The sequence below is a fragment of the Portunus trituberculatus genome, chromosome 32, assembly GCF_017591435.1.
Source record: "Portunus trituberculatus isolate SZX2019 chromosome 32, ASM1759143v1, whole genome shotgun sequence".
In the NCBI taxonomy this organism is placed as follows: Eukaryota; Metazoa; Arthropoda; class Malacostraca; order Decapoda; family Portunidae; genus Portunus; species Portunus trituberculatus.
In genome coordinates this window covers 14,331,437-14,349,354 of record NC_059286.1, presented here as the reverse complement: position 1 = coordinate 14,349,354, position 17,918 = coordinate 14,331,437, and positions in this window count along the sequence as shown.

The window sequence follows — 17,918 nt, the reverse complement described above, 5'->3', positions numbered from 1 at the left end:
TTGTGTTTTGCCTGCATTTCTGAGTTTTCGTTCATAAAACGCTGGAATACATCAAAATAACCCTTTTGACATATTTCACTTCCTTAAACAAATAGTGTGTTTTGCCTGCAATTCTGAGTTTTGTTACATAAAACGCTAGAATACACCAAAATAACCCTTTTTCACATATTTCACTTCCTTAGACAAATAGTGTGTTTTGCCTGCAATTCTGAGTTTTGTTGCATAAAACGCTGGAATACACCAAAATAACCCATTTTTACATATTTCAGTTCCTTAGACAAATAGTGTGTTTTCGTAGCATTTCTGTGTTTTGGTGGAAAACAGCTAAAACTGATTAAAATACACGTTTTTCTTAATTTTACTTTGGATTCTCTATACTAGCTTGTTTTCATCAATTTTATCGTTTTGAAGCAAAATAATGTAAAATGACGAATAAGCACAATTTTCAATCGAGATAGTTTTTTTCATAAAACACCTTAAAACACATGAATAAGACGTTTTAACAAATATAGTGTTTTGCCTGCATTTATGAGTTTGGTGCATAAAACGCTAGAATACACTAAAATAACCCACTTTTGACATATTTCACTTCCTTAGACATATATTGTGTTTTGCCTGCATTTCTGAGTTTTCGTTCATAAAACGCTGGAATACATCAAAATAACCCTTTTGACATATTTCACTTCCTTAAACAAATAGTGTGTTTTGCCTGCAATTCTGAGTTTTGTTACATAAAACGCTGGAATACACCAAAATAACCCCTTTTTCACATATTTCACTTCCTTAGACAAATAGTGTGTTTTGCCTGCAATTCTGAGTTTTGTTGCATAAAACGCTGGAATACACCAAAATAACCCATTTTTACATATTTCAGTTCCTTAGACAAATAGTGTGTTTTCGTAGCATTTCTGTGTTTTGGTGGAAAACAGCTAAAACTGATTAAAATACACGTTTTTCTTAATTTTACTTTGGATTCTCTATACTAGCTTGTTTTCATCAATTTTATCGTTTTGAAGCAAAATAATGTAAAATGACGAATAAGCACAATTTTCAATCGAGATAGTTTTTTTCATAAAACACCTTAAAACACATGAATAAGACGTTTTAACAAATATAGTGTTTTGCCTGCATTTATGAGTTTGGTGCATAAAACGCTAGAATACACTAAAATAACCCACTTTTGACATATTTCACTTCCTTAGACATATATTGTGTTTTGCCTGCATTTCTGAGTTTTCGTTCATAAAACGCTGGAATACATCAAAATAACCCTTTTGACATATTTCACTTCCTTAAACAAATAGTGTGTTTTCCCTGCAATTCTGAGTTTTGTTACATAAAACGCTAGAATACACCAAAATAACCCCTTTTTCACATATTTCACTTCCTTAGACAAATAGTGTGTTTTGCCTGCAATTCTGAGTTTTGTTGCATAAAACGCTGGAATACACCAAAATAACCCATTTTTACATATTTCAGTTCCTTAGACAAATAGTGTGTTTTCGTAGCATTTCTGTGTTTTGGTGGAAAACAGCTAAAACTGATTAAAATACACGTTTTTCTTAATTTTACTTTGGATTCTCTATACTAGCTTGTTTTCATCAATTTTATCGTTTTGAAGCAAAATAATGTAAAATGACGAATAAGCACAATTTTCAATCGAGATAGTTTTTTTCATAAAACACCTTAAAACACATGAATAAGACGTTTTAACAAATATAGTGTTTTGCCTGCATTTATGAGTTTGGTGCATAAAACGCTAGAATACACTAAAATAACCCACTTTTGACATATTTCACTTCCTTAGACATATATTGTGTTTTGCCTGCATTTCTGAGTTTTCGTTCATAAAACGCTGGAATACATCAAAATAACCCTTTTGACATATTTCACTTCCTTAAACAAATAGTGTGTTTTGCCTGCAATTCTGAGTTTTGTTACATAAAACGCTGGAATACACCAAAATAACCCCTTTTTCACATATTTCACTTCCTTAGACAAATAGTGTGTTTTGCCTGCAATTCTGAGTTTTGTTGCATAAAACGCTGGAATACACCAAAATAACCCATTTTTACATATTTCAGTTCCTTAAACGATAAAATTGATGAAAACAAGCTAGTATAGAGAATCCAAAGTAAAATTAAGAAAACGTGTATTTTAATCAGTTTTAGCTGTTTTCCACCAAAACACAGAAATGCTACGAAAACACACTATTTGTCTAAAGGAATTGAAATATGTTAAAAATGGGTTATTTTGGTGTATTCCAGCGTTTTATGTAACAAAACTCAGAATTGCAGGCAAAACACACTATTTGTCTAAGGAAGTGAAATATGTGAAAAATGGGTTATTTTGGTGTATTCCAGCGTTTTATGTAACAAAACTCAGAATTGCAGGCAGGAAAACACACTATTTGTTTAAAGGAAGTGAAATATGTCAAAAGGGTTATTTTGATGTATTCCAGCGTTTTATGAACCAAAACTCAGAAATGCAGGCAAAACACAATATATGTCTAAGGAAGTGAAATATGTCAAAAGTGGGTTATTTTAGTGTATTCTAGCGTTTTATGCACCAAACTCATAAATGCAGGCAAAACACTATATTTGTTAAAACGTCTTATTCATGTGTTTTTAAGGTGTTTTATGATAAAAAAACTATCTCGATTGAAATTTGTGCTTATTCGTCATTTTACATTATTTTGCTTCAAAACGATAAAATTGATGAAAACAAGCTAGTATAGAGAATCCAAAGTAAAATTAAGAAAAACGTGTATTTTAATCAGTTTTAGCTTTTTTCCACCAAAACACAGAAATGCTACGAAAACACACTATTTGTCTAAGGAACTGAAATATGTAAAAAATGGGTTATTTTGGTGTATTCCAGCGTTTTATGCAACAAAACTCAGAATTGCAGGCAAAACACACTATTTGTCTAAGGAAGTGAAATATGTGAAAAAAATTCCAGCGTTTTATGGTTATTTTGGTGTATTCCAGCGTTTTATGTAACAAAACTCAGAATTGCAGGGAAAACACACTATTTGTTTAAGGAAGTGAAATATGTCAAAAAGGGGTTATTTTGATGTATTCCAGCGTTTTATGAACCAAAACTCAGAAATGCAGGCAAAACACAATATATGTCTAAGGAAGTGAAATATGTCAAAAGTGGGTTATTTTAGTGTATTCTAGCGTTTTATGCACCAAACTCATAAATGCAGGCAAAACACTATATTTGTTAAAACGTCTTATTCATGTGTTTTTAAGGTGTTTTATGAAAAAAAAACTATCTCGATTGAAAATTGTGCTTATTCGTCATTTTACATTATTTTGCTTTAAAACGATAAAATTGATGAAAACAAGCTAGTATAGAGAATCCAAAGTAAAATTAAGAAAAACGTGTAATTTAATCAGTTTTAGCTGTTTTCCACCAAAACACAGAAATGCTACGAAAACACACTATTTGTCTAAGGAACTGAAATATGTAAAAAAAAATGGGTTATTTTGGTGTATTGCAGCGTTTTATGCAACAAAACTCTGAATTGCAGGCAAAACACACTATTTGTCTAAGGAACTGAAATATGTCAAAAATGTGTTATTTTGGTGTATTCCAGCGTTTTATGCAACAAAACTCAGAATTGCAGGGAAAACACACTATTTGTCTAAGGAACTGAAATATGTCAAAAGAGGTTATTTTGGTGTATTCCAGCGTTTTATGCACCAAACTCAGAAATGCAGGCAAAACACACTATTTGTGTAAGGAACTGAAATATGTAAAAATGGTTTATTTTGGTGTATTTTAGCGTTTAAAGCACCAAACTCAAAACTGCAAACAAACAAATATATTTGTTAAAACCTCTTATTTATGTGTTTTAAGGTGTTTTATGAAAAAACCTATTTCGATTGAAAATTTTGCTTATTCGTCATTTTACATTGTTTTGCTTCAAAACGATAAAATTGATGAAAACAAGCTAGTATAGAGAATCCAAAGTAAAATTAAGAAAAATGTGGTATTTTAGTAGTTTTTAGTTTTTTTCACCAAAACTCAGAAATGCAACGAAAACACACTATTTGTCTAAGGAACTGAAATATGTCAAAAATGGGTTATTATATTGGTGTATTCCAGCGTTTTATGCATCAATACTCTGAAATGCAGGCAAACACACTACTAAGGAACTGAAATATGTCAAAATGTTTTATTTTGGTGTATTCCAGCGTTTTGTGCAACAAAACTCAGAATAGCAGGCAAAACGCACTATTTGTCTAAGGATCTGAAATATGTCAAAAAGGTTATTTTGATGTATTTCAGCGTTTTATGAACCAAACTCAGAAATGCAGGCAAAACACACTATTTGTGTAAGGAACTGAAATATGTCAAAAATGGGTTATTTTGGTGTATTCTAGCGTTTTATGCACCAAACTCAGAAATGCAGGCAAAACACTATATTTGTTAAAACGTCTTATTTATGTGTTTTAAGGTGTTTTATGAAAAAAAACTATCTCGATTGAAAATTTTGCTTATTCGTCATTTTACATTATTTTGCTTCAAAACGATAAAATTGATGAAAACAAGCTAGTATAGAGAATCCAAAGTAAAATTAAGAAAAACGTGGTATTTTAGTAGTTTTAGCTGTTTTCCACCAAAACACAGAAATGCTACGAAAACACTCTATTTGTCTAAGGAACTGAAATATGTCAAAAATGGGTTATATTGGTGTATTGCAGCGTTTTATGCATCATTACTCTGAATTGCAGGCAAAACACACTATTTGTCTAAGGAAGTGAAATATGTCAAAATGTGTTATTTTGGTGTATTCCAGCGTTTTGTGCAACAAAACTCAGAATTGCAGGCAAAACGCACTATTGATGAAAACAAGCTATTATAGAGAATCCAAAGTAAAAACGTGGTATTTTAGTAGTTTTAGCTTTGTTTCACCAAAACAGAAATGCAATGAAAACACCCTATTTGTCTAAGGAACTGAAATATGTCAAAAATAGGGGTTATTTTGGTGTATTGCAGCGTTTTATGCATCAAACTCAGAAATGCAGGAAAACACACTATTTGTCTAAGGAACTGAAATATGTCAAAAGTGGGTTATTTTAGTGTATTTCAGCGTTTTATGCACCAAACTCATAAATGCACAAAACACATATTTGTTAAAACGTCTTAGCAGGTGTTTTATGAAAAAAAAACTATCTCGATTGAAAATTTTGCTTATTCGTCATTTTACATTATTTTGCTTCAAAACGATAAAATTGATGAAAACAAGCTAGTATAGAGAATTCAAAGTAAAATTAACAAAAACGTAGTATTTTAGTAGTTTTAGCTGTTTTTACCAAACACAGAAATGCAACGTAAACACACTATTTGTCTAAGGAACTGAAATATGTCAAAAATGTATTATTTTGGTGTATTGCAGCGTTTTATGCAACAAAACTCAGAATTGCAGGCTATTTGTCTAAGGAAGTGAAAACACACTATTTGTCTAAGGAACTGAAATATGTAAAAAAGTGTTATTTTGGTGTATTCCAGCGTTTTATGCAACAAAACTCAGAAATGCAGGCAAAACACACTATTTGTCTAAGGATCTGAAATATGTCAAAAGTGGGTTATTTTGGTGTATTCTAGCGTTTTATGCACCAAACTCAGAAATGCAGGCAAAACACTCTATATGTTAAAACGTCTTATTTATGTGTTTTAAGGTGTTTTATGAAAAAACCTATCTCGATTGAAAATTTTGCTTATTCGTCATTTTACATTGTTTTGCTTGAAAACGATAAAATTGATGAAAACAAGCTAGTATAGAGAATCCAAAGTAAAATTAACAAAAACGTGGTATTTTAGTAGTTTTTAGCTTTTTTCACCAAAACACAGAAATGCAACGAAAACACACTATTTGTCTAATGAACTGAAATATGTAAAAAATGGTTATATTGGTGGATTGCAGCGTTTTATGCAACAATACTCTGAAATGCAGGCAAAACACACTATTTGTCTAAGGAACTGAAATATGTCAAAATGTGTTATTTTGGTGTATTCCAGCGTTTTATGCAACAAAACTCAGAATTGCAGGCAAAACACACTATTTGTCAAAGGAAGTGAAATATGAAGTGAAAAAAAGGTTATTTTGGTGTATTCCAGCGTTTTATGCACCAAAACTCAGAAATGCAGGAAAACACACTATTTGTGTAAGGAAGTGAAATATGTCAAAAGTGGGTTATTTTGGTGTATTCTAGCGTTTTATGCACCAAACTCAGAAATGCAGGCAAAACACTATATTTGTTAAAACGTCTTATTTATGTGTTTTAAGGTGTTTTATGAAAAAAAAACTATCTCGATTGAAAATTTTGCTTATTCGTCATTTTACATTGTTTTGCTTCAAAACGATAAAATTGATGAAAACAAGCTAGTATAGAGAATCCAAAGTAAAATTAACAAAACGTGGTATTTTAGTAGTTTTTAGCTTTTTTCCACCAAAACACAGAAATGCAACGAAAACACACTATTTGTCTAAGGAACTGAAATATGTCAAAAATGGGTTATTTTGGTGTATTGCAGCGTTTTATGCAACAAAACTCTGAATTGCAGGCAAAACACACTATTTGTCTAAGGAACTGAAATATGTCAAAATGTGTTATTTTTGTGTATTCCAGCGTTTTGTGCAACAAAACTCAGAATAGCAGGCAAAACGCACTATTTGTCTAAGGAACTGAAATATGTCAAAATTGACATATTTCACTTCCTTAAACAAATAGTGTGTTTTCCCTGCAATTCTGAGTTTTGTTACATAAAACGCTGGAATACACCAAAATAACCCCTTTTTGACATATTTCACTTCCTTAAACAAATAGTGTGTTTTGCCTGCAATTCAGAGTTTTGTTACATAAAACGCTGGAATACACCAAAATAACCACTTTTTCACATATTTCACTTCCTTAGACAAATAGTGTGTTTTGTCTGCAATTCTGAGTTTTGTTACATAAAACGCTGGAATACACCAAAATAACCCATTTTTTACATATTTCAGTTCCTTAGACAAATAGTGTGTTTCCTTAGCATTTCTGTGTTTATGTGGAAAACAGCTAAAAACTGATTAATTACATGTTTTTCTTAATTTTACTTTGGATTCTCTATACTAGCTTGTTTTCATCAAGTTTTATCGTTTTGAAGCAAAATATTGTAAAATGACGAATAAGCACAATTTTCAATCGAGATAGTTTTTTTTTCATAAAACACCTTAAAAACACATGAATAAGACGTTTTAACAAATATAGTGTTTTCCCTGCATTTATGAGTTTGGTGCATAAAACGCTAGAATACACTAAAATAACCCACTTTTGACATATTTCACTTCCTTAGACATATATTGTGTTTTGCCTGCATTTCTGAGTTTTGGTTCATAAAACGCTGGAATACGTCAAAATAACCCCTCTTTTGACATATTTCACTTCCTTAAACAAATAGTGTGTTTTCCCTGCAATTCTGAGTTTTGTTACATACACCAAAAAACGCTGCCTGAATACACTGGAATACAAAATAACCACTTTTTCACATATTTCACTTCCTTAGACAAATAGTGTGTTTTGTCTGCAATTCTGAGTTTTGTTACATAAAACGCTGGAATACACCAAAATAACCCATTTTTTACATATTTCAGTTCCTTAGACAAATAGTGTGTTTCCTTAGCATTTCTGTGTTTATGTGGAAAACAGCTAAAAACTGATTAATTACATGTTTTTCTTAATTTTACTTTGGATTCTCTATACTAGCTTGTTTTCATCAATTTTATCGTTTTGAAGCAAAATATTGTAAAATGACGAATAAGCACAATTTTCAATCGAGATAGTTTTTTTTCACAAAACACCTTAAAAACACATGAATAAGACGTTTTAACAAATATAGTGTTTTCCCTGCATTTATGAGTTTGGTGCATAAAACGCTAGAATACACTAAAATAACCCACTTTTGACATATTTCACTTCCTTAGACATATATTGTGTTTTGCCTGCATTTCTGAGTTTTGGTTCATAAAACGCTGGAATAAGTCAAAATAACCCCTATTTTGACATATTTCACTTCCTTAAACAAATAGTGTGTTTTCCCTGCAATTCTGAGTTTTGTTACATAAAACGCTGGAATACACCAAAATAACCCCTTTTTGACATATTTCACTTCCTTAAACAAATAGTGTGTTTTCCCTGCAATTCTGAGTTTTGTTACATAAAACGCTGGAATACACCAAAATAACCACTTTTTCACATATTTCACTTCCTTAGACAAATAGTGTGTTTTGTCTGCAATTCTGAGTTTTGTTACATAAAACGCTGGAATACACCAAAATAACCCATTTTTTTACATATTTCAGTTCCTTAGACAAATAGTGTGTTTCCTTAGCATTTCTGTGTTTATGTGGAAAACAGCTAAAAACTGATTAATTACATGTTTTTCTTAATTTTACTTTGGATTCTCTATACTAGCTTGTTTTCATCAATTTTATCGTTTTGAAGCAAAATATTGTAAAATGACGAATAAGCACAATTTTCAATCGAGATAGTTTTTTTTCACAAAACACCTTAAAAACACATGAATAAGACGTTTTAACAAATATAGTGTTTTCCCTGCATTTATGAGTTTGGTGCATAAAACGCTAGAATACACTAAAATAACCCACTTTTGACATATTTCACTTCCTTAGACATATATTGTGTTTTGCCTGCATTTCTGAGTTTTGGTTCATAAAACGCTGGAATACGTCAAAATAACCCCTCTTTTGACATATTTCACTTCCTTAAACAAATAGTGTGTTTTCCCTGCAATTCTGAGTTTTGTTACAAAAAACGCTGGAATACACCAAAATAACCCCTTTTTGACATATTTCACTTCCTTAAACAAATAGTGTGTTTTGCCTGCAATTCAGAGTTTTGTTACATAAAACGCTGGAATACACCAAAATAACCACTTTTTCACATATTTCACTTCCTTAGACAAATAGTGTGTTTTGTCTGCAATTCTGAGTTTTGTTACATAAAACGCTGGAATACACCAAAATAACCCATTTTTTACATATTTCAGTTCCTTAGACAAATAGTGTGTTTCCTTAGCATTTCTGTGTTTATGTGGAAAACAGCTAAAAACTGATTAATTACATGTTTTTCTTAATTTTACTTTGGATTCTCTATACTAGCTTGTTTTCATCAATTTTATCGTTTTGAAGCAAACTAAGGAACTGAAATATGTAAAAATGGGTTATTTTGGTGTATTCCAGCGTTTTATGCAACAAAACTCAGAATTGCAGGCAAAACACACTATTTGTCTAAGGAAGTGAAATATGTGAAAAAGGGGTTATTTTTGTGTATTCCAGCGTTTTATGTAACAAAACTCAGAATTGCAGGCAAAACACACTATTTGTCTAAGGTAGTGAAAATGTCAAAAGGAGTTATTTTGATGTATTCCAGCGTTTTATGTAACAAAACTCAGAATTGCAGGCAAAACACAATATATGTCTAAGGAAGTGAAATATGTCAAAAGTGGGTTATTTTAGTGTATTCTAGCGTTTTATGCACAAAACTCATAAATGCAGGCAAAACACTATATTTGTTAAAACGTATTATTCATGTGTTTTAAGGTGTTTTATGAAAAAAACTATCTCGATTGAAAATTGTGCTTATTCGTCATTTTACATTATTTTGCTTCAAAACGATAAAATTGATGAAAACAAGCTAGTATAGAGAATCCAAAGTAAAATTAAGAAAAACGTGTGATTTAATCAGTTTTAGCTGTTTTCCACCAAAACACAGAAATGCTACGAAAACACACTATTTGTCTAAGGAACTGAAATATGTAAAAATGGGTTATTTTGGTGTATTCCAGCGTTTTATGCAACAAAACTCAGAATTGCAGGCAAAACACACTATTTGTCTAAGGAAGTGAAATATGTGAAAAAGGGGTTATTTTTGTGTATTCCAGCGTTTTATGTAACAAAACTCAGAATTGCAGGCAAAACACACTATTTGTCTAAGGTAGTGAAAATGTCAAAAGGAGTTATTTTGATGTATTCCAGCGTTTTATGTAACAAAACTCAGAATTGCAGGCAAAACACAATATATGTCTAAGGAAGTGAAATATGTCAAAAGTGGGTTATTTTAGTGTATTCTAGCGTTTTATGCACAAAACTCATAAATGCAGGCAAAACACTATATTTGTTAAAACGTATTATTCATGTGTTTTAAGGTGTTTTATGAAAAAAACTATCTCGATTGAAAATTGTGCTTATTCGTCATTTTACATTATTTTGCTTCAAAACGATAAAATTGATGAAAACAAGCTAGTATAGAGAATCCAAAGTAAAATTAAGAAAAACGTGTAATTTAATCAGTTTTAGCTGTTTTCCACCAAAACACAGCAAAATGCTAGAATTGCGCAAAACACACTATTTGTCTAAGGAACTGAAATATGTAAAAATGGGTTATTTTGGTGTATTCCAGCGTTTTATGCAACAAAACTCAGAATTGCAGGCAAAACACACTATTTGTCTAAGGAAGTGAAATATGTGAAAAAGGGTTATTTTGTGTATTCCAGCGTTTTATGTAACAAAACTCAGAATTGCAGGCAAAACACACTATTTGTCTAAGGAAGTGAAATATGTCAAAAGGAGTTATTTTGATGTATTCCAGCGTTTTATGTAACAAAACTCAGAATTGCAGGCAAAACACAATATATGTCTAAGGAAGTGAAATATGTCAAAAGTGGGTTATTTTAGTGTATTCTAGCGTTTTATGCACAAAACTCATAAATGCAGGCAAAACACTATATTTGTTAAAACGTATTATTCATGTGTTTTAAGGTGTTTTATGAAAAAAACTATCTCGATTGAAAATTGTGCTTATTCGTCATTTTACATTATTTTGCTTCAAAACGATAAAATTGATGAAAACAAGCTAGTATAGAGAATCCAAAGTAAAATTAAGAAAAACGTGTAATTTAATCAGTTTTAGCTGTTTTCCACCAAAACACAGAAATGCTACGAAAACACACTATTTGTCTAAGGAACTGAAATATGTAAAAATGGGTTATTTTGGTGTATTCCAGCGTTTTATGCAACAAAACTCAGAATTGCAGGCAAAACACACTATTTGTCTAAGGAAGTGAAATATGTGAAAAAGGGTTATTTTGTGTATTCCAGCGTTTTATGTAACAAAACTCAGAATTGCAGGCAAAACACACTATTTGTCTAAGGTAGTGAAAATGTCAAAAGGAGTTATTTTGGTGTATTCCAGCGTTTTATGTAACAAAACTCAGAATTGCAGGCAAAACACAATATATGTCTAAGGAAGTGAAATATGTCAAAAGTGGGTTATTTTAGTGTATTCTAGCGTTTTATGCACAAAACTCATAAATGCAGGCAAAACACTATATTTGTTAAAACGTATTATTCATGTGTTTTAAGGTGTTTTATGAAAAAAAACTATCTCGATTGAAAATTGTGCTTATTCGTCATTTTACATTATTTTGCTTCAAAACGATAAAATTGATGAAAACAAGCTAGTATAGAGAATCCAAAGTAAAATTAAGAAAAACGTGTAATTTAATCAGTATTTAGCTGTTTTCCACCAAAACACAGAAATGCTACGAAAACACACTATTTGTCTAAGGAACTGAAATATGTAAAAAATGGGTTATTTTGGTGTATTCCAGCGTTTTATGCAACAAAACTCAGAATTGCAGGCAAAACACACTATTTGTCTAAGGAAGTGAAATATGTGAAAAAGGGGTTATTTTTGTGTATTCCAGCGTTTTATGTAACAAAACTCAGAATTGCAGGCAAAACACACTATTTGTCTAAGGTAGTGAAAAATGTCAAAAAGGAGTTATTTTGATGTATTCCAGCGTTTTATGTAACAAAACACAGAATTGCAGGCAAAACACAATATATGTCTAAGGAAGTGAAATATGTCAAAAGTGGGTTATTTTAGTGTATTCTAGCGTTTTATGCACAAAACTCATAAATGCAGGCAAAACACTATATTTGTTAAAACGTATTATTCATGTGTTTTAAGGTGTTTTATGAAAAAAACTATCTCGATTGAAAATTGTGCTTATTCGTCATTTTACATTATTTTGCTTCAAAACGATAAAATTGATGAAAACAAGCTAGTATAGAGAATCCAAAGTAAAATTAAGAAAAACGTGTAATTTAATCAGTTTTAGCTGTTTTCCACCAAAACACAGAAATGCTACGAAAACACACTATTTGTCTAAGGAACTGAAATATGTAAAAAATGGGTTATTTTGGTGTATTCCAGCGTTTTATGCAACAAAACTCAGAATTGCAGGCAAAACACACTATTTGTCTAAGGAAGTGAAATATGTCAAAAGGGGTTATTTTGTGTATTCCAGCGTTTTATGTAACAAAACTCAGAATTGCAGGCAAAACACACTATTTGTCTAAGGTAGTGAAAAATGTCAAAAAGGAGTTATTTTGGTGTATTCCAGCGTTTTATGTAACAAAACTCAGAATTGCAGGCAAAACACAATATATGTCTAAGGAAGTGAAATATGTCAAAAGTGGGTTATTTTAGTGTATTCTAGCGTTTTATGCACAAAACTCATAAATGCAGGCAAAACACTATATTTGTTAAAACGTATTATTCATGTGTTTTTAAGGTGTTTTATGAAAAAAAAACTATCTCGATTGAAAATTGTGCTTATTCGTCATTTTACATTATTTTGCTTCAAAACGATAAAATTGATGAAAACAAGCTAGTATAGAGAATCCAAAGTAAAATTAAGAAAAACGTGTAATTTAATCAGTTTTAGCTGTTTTCCACCAAAACACAGAAATGCTACGAAAACACACTATTTGTCTAAGGAACTGAAATATGTAAAAATGGGTTATTTTGGTGTATTCCAGCGTTTTATGCAACAAAACTCAGAATTGCAGGCAAAACACACTATTTGTCTAAGGAAGTGAAATATGTGAAAAAGGGTTATTTTGTGTATTCCAGCGTTTTATGTAACAAAACTCAGAATTGCAGGCAAAACACACTATTTGTCTAAGGAAGTGAAAATGTCAAAAGGAGTTATTTTAGTGTATTCCAGCGTTTTATGTAACAAAACTCAGAATTGCAGGCAAAACACAATATATGTCTAAGGAAGTGAAATATGTCAAAAGTGGGTTATTTTAGTGTATTCTAGCGTTTTATGCACAAAACTCATAAATGCAGGCAAAACACTATATTTGTTAAAACGTATTATTCATGTGTTTTAAGGTGTTTTATGAAAAAAACTATCTCGATTGAAAATTGTGCTTATTCGTCATTTTACATTATTTTGCTTCAAAACGATAAAATTGATGAAAACAAGCTAGTATAGAGAATCCAAAGTAAAATTAAGAAAAACGTGTAATTTAATCAGTTTTAGCTGTTTTCCACCAAAACACAGAAATGCTACGAAAACACACTATTTGTCTAAGGAACTGAAATATGTAAAAATGGGTTATTTTGGTGTATTCCAGCGTTTTATGCAACAAAACTCAGAATTGCAGGCAAAACACACTATTTGTCTAAGGAAGTGAAATATGTAAAAAGGGGTTATTTTGTGTATTCCAGCGTTTTATGTAACAAAACTCAGAATTGCAGGCAAAACACACTATTTGTCTAAGGTAGTGAAAAATGTCAAAAAGGAGTTATTTTGATGTATTCCAGCGTTTTATGTAACAAAACTCAGAATTGCAGGCAAAACACAATATATGTCTAAGGAAGTGAAATATGTCAAAAGTGGGTTATTTTAGTGTATTCTAGCGTTTTATGCACAAAACTCATAAATGCAGGCAAAACACTATATTTGTTAAAACGTATTATTCATGTGTTTTAAGGTGTTTTATGAAAAAAACTATCTCGATTGAAAATTGTGCTTATTCGTCATTTTACATTATTTTGCTTCAAAACGATAAAATTGATGAAAACAAGCTAGTATAGAGAATCCAAAGTAAAATTAAGAAAAACGTGTAATTTAATCAGTTTTAGCTGTTTTCCACCAAAACACAGAAATGCTACGAAAACACACTATTTGTCTAAGGAACTGAAATATGTAAAAAATGGGTTATTTTGGTGTATTCCAGCGTTTTATGCAACAAAACTCAGAATTGCAGGCAAAACACACTATTTGTCTAAGGAAGTGAAATATGTGAAAAAGGGTTATTTTGTGTATTCCAGCGTTTTATGTAACAAAACTCAGAATTGCAGGCAAAACACACTATTTGTCTAAGGTAGTGAAAAATGTCAAAAAGGAGTTATTTTGGTGTATTCCAGCGTTTTATGTAACAAAACTCAGAATTGCAGGCAAAACACAATATATGTCTAAGGAAGTGAAATATGTCAAAAGTGGGTTATTTTAGTGTATTCTAGCGTTTTATGCACAAAACTCATAAATGCAGGCAAAACACTATATTTGTTAAAACGTATTATTCATGTGTTTTAAGGTGTTTTATGAAAAAAACTATCTCGATTGAAAATTGTGCTTATTCGTCATTTTACATTATTTTGCTTCAAAACGATAAAATTGATGAAAACAAGCTAGTATAGAGAATCCAAAGTAAAATTAAGAAAAACGTGTAATTTAATCAGTTTTAGCTGTTTTCCACCAAAACACAGAAATGCTACGAAAACACACTATTTGTCTAAGGAACTGAAATATGTAAAAATGGGTTATTTTGGTGTATTCCAGCGTTTTATGCAACAAAACTCAGAATTGCAGGCAAAACACACTATTTGTCTAAGGAAGTGAAATATGTGAAAAAAGGGGTTATTTTGTGTATTCCAGCGTTTTATGTAACAAAACTCAGAATTGCAGGCAAAACACACTATTTGTCTAAGGTAGTGAAATATGTCAAAAGGAGTTATTTTGATGTATTCCAGCGTTTTATGTAACAAAACTCAGAATTGCAGGCAAAACACAATATATGTCTAAGGAAGTGAAATATGTCAAAAGTGGGTTATTTTAGTGTATTCTAGCGTTTTATGCACAAAACTCATAAATGCAGGCAAAACACTATATTTGTTAAAACGTATTATTCATGTGTTTTAAGGTGTTTTATGAAAAAAACTATCTCGATTGAAAATTGTGCTTATTCGTCATTTTACATTATTTTGCTTCAAAACGATAAAATTGATGAAAACAAGCTAGTATAGAGAATCCAAAGTAAAATTAAGAAAAACGTGTAATTTAATCAGTATTTAGCTGTTTTCCACCAAAACACAGAAATGCTACGAAAACACACTATTTGTCTAAGGAACTGAAATATGTAAAAATGGGTTATTTTGGTGTATTCCAGCGTTTTATGCAACAAAACTCAGAATTGCAGGCAAAACACACTATTTGTCTAAGGAAGTGAAATATGTGAAAAAGGGGTTATTTTTGTGTATTCCAGCGTTTTATGTAACAAAACTCAGAATTGCAGGCAAAACACACTATTTGTCTAAGGTAGTGAAAAATGTCAAAAAGGAGTTATTTTGATGTATTCCAGCGTTTTATGTAACAAAACTCAGAATTGCAGGCAAAACACAATATATGTCTAAGGAAGTGAAATATGTCAAAAGTGGGTTATTTTAGTGTATTCTAGCGTTTTATGCACAAAACTCATAAATGCAGGCAAAACACTATATTTGTTAAAACGTATTATTCATGTGTTTTTAAGGTGTTTTATGAAAAAAAACTATCTCGATTGAAAATTGTGCTTATTCGTCATTTTACATTATTTTGCTTCAAAACGATAAAATTGATGAAAACAAGCTAGTATAGAGAATCCAAAGTAAAATTAAGAAAAACGTGTAATTTAATCAGTTTTTAGCTGTTTTCCACCAAAACACAGAAATGCTACGAAAACACACTATTTGTCTAAGGAACTGAAATATGTAAAAAATGGGTTATTTTGGTGTATTCCAGCGTTTTATGCAACAAAACTCAGAATTGCAGGCAAAACACACTATTTGTCTAATTGCAGGCAAAACACACTATTTGAAGTGAAATATGTCAAAAAGGGTTATTTTGTGTATTCCAGCGTTTTATGTAACAAAACTCAGAATTGCAGGCAAAACACACTATTTGTCTAAGGAAGTGAAATATGTCAAAAGGAGTTATTTTGATGTATTCCAGCGTTTTATGTAACAAAACTCAGAATTGCAGGCAAAACACAATATATGTCTAAGGAAGTGAAATATGTCAAAAGTGGGTTATTTTAGTGTATTCTAGCGTTTTATGCACAAAACTCATAAATGCAGGCAAAACACTATATTTGTTAAAACGTATTATTCATGTGTTTTAAGGTGTTTTATGAAAAAAACTATCTCGATTGAAAATTGTGCTTATTCGTCATTTTACATTATTTTGCTTCAAAACGATAAAATTGATGAAAACAAGCTAGTATAGAGAATCCAAAGTAAAATTAAGAAAAACGTGTAATTTAATCAGTTTTAGCTGTTTTCCACCAAAACACAGAAATGCTACGAAAACACACTATTTGTCTAAGGAACTGAAATATGTAAAAATGGGTTATTTTGGTGTATTCCAGCGTTTTATGCAACAAAACTCAGAATTGCAGGCAAAACACACTATTTGTCTAAGGAAGTGAAATATGTGTAACAAAACTCAGAATTGCAGGGGTTATTTTGTGTATTCCAGCGTTTTATGTAACAAAACTCAGAATTGCAGGCAAAACACACTATTTGTCTAAGGTAGTGAAAAATGTCAAAAAGGAGTTATTTTGATGTATTCCAGCGTTTTATGTAACAAAACACAGAATTGCAGGCAAAACACAATATATGTCTAAGGAAGTGAAATATGTCAAAAGTGGGTTATTTTAGTGTATTCTAGCGTTTTATGCACAAAACTCATAAATGCAGGCAAAACACTATATTTGTTAAAACGTATTATTCATGTGTTTTAAGGTGTTTTATGAAAAAAACTATCTCGATTGAAAATTGTGCTTATTCGTCATTTTACATTATTTTGCTTCAAAACGATAAAATTGATGAAAACAAGCTAGTATAGAGAATCCAAAGTAAAATTAAGAAAAACGTGTAATTTAATCAGTATTTAGCTGTTTTCCACCAAAACACAGAAATGCTACGAAAACACACTATTTGTCTAAGGAACTGAAATATGTAAAAATGGGTTATTTTGGTGTATTCCAGCGTTTTATGCAACAAAACTCAGAATTGCAGGCAAAACACACTATTTGTCTAAGGAAGTGAAATATGTGAAAAAGGGGTTATTTTTGTGTATTCCAGCGTTTTATGTAACAAAACTCAGAATTGCAGGCAAAACACACTATTTGTCTAAGGTAGTGAAAAATGTCAAAAAGGAGTTATTTTGGTGTATTCCAGCGTTTTATGTAACAAAACTCAGAATTGCAGGCAAAACACAATATATGTATATGAAAAACTTACAAAATATTATCCTGATAAACATTTTCGTATTGTGTCTACAAATAGTCTATGTATAGGTAGTTTTTCCTCTTTAAGGACACTCTGCCAACTGCCTTACGCTCGTCGGCTGTTTATTGTTTCACTTGTCCCAGCTGCCAGGCTGAGTATGTGGGTAGCACCTTGCGCTCACTTATAAACCGAGCCAGCGAGCATTTAGGCCAGTCTGCCAGAACAGGCGCGCCCGCTACACAACGCCCCATTTTCCGCGATACGGGACCACTGCCTCTCATGTAAGGTTCAACCCAATCTCAGTCATTTCCGTATCCTCGCCACCTGTAATAGACACAGTTTAAGAATACTGGAATCCCTATATATTTCCCAAGTAAAGCCATCCCTCAACAATACTCTGTCAGCATACCCACTTATGATAGTGTGAATTTTTACCATTGTAATTCTCTTTGTATTTTTACTTTATTCTTTTATACTTATATTTGTTTTATCGTT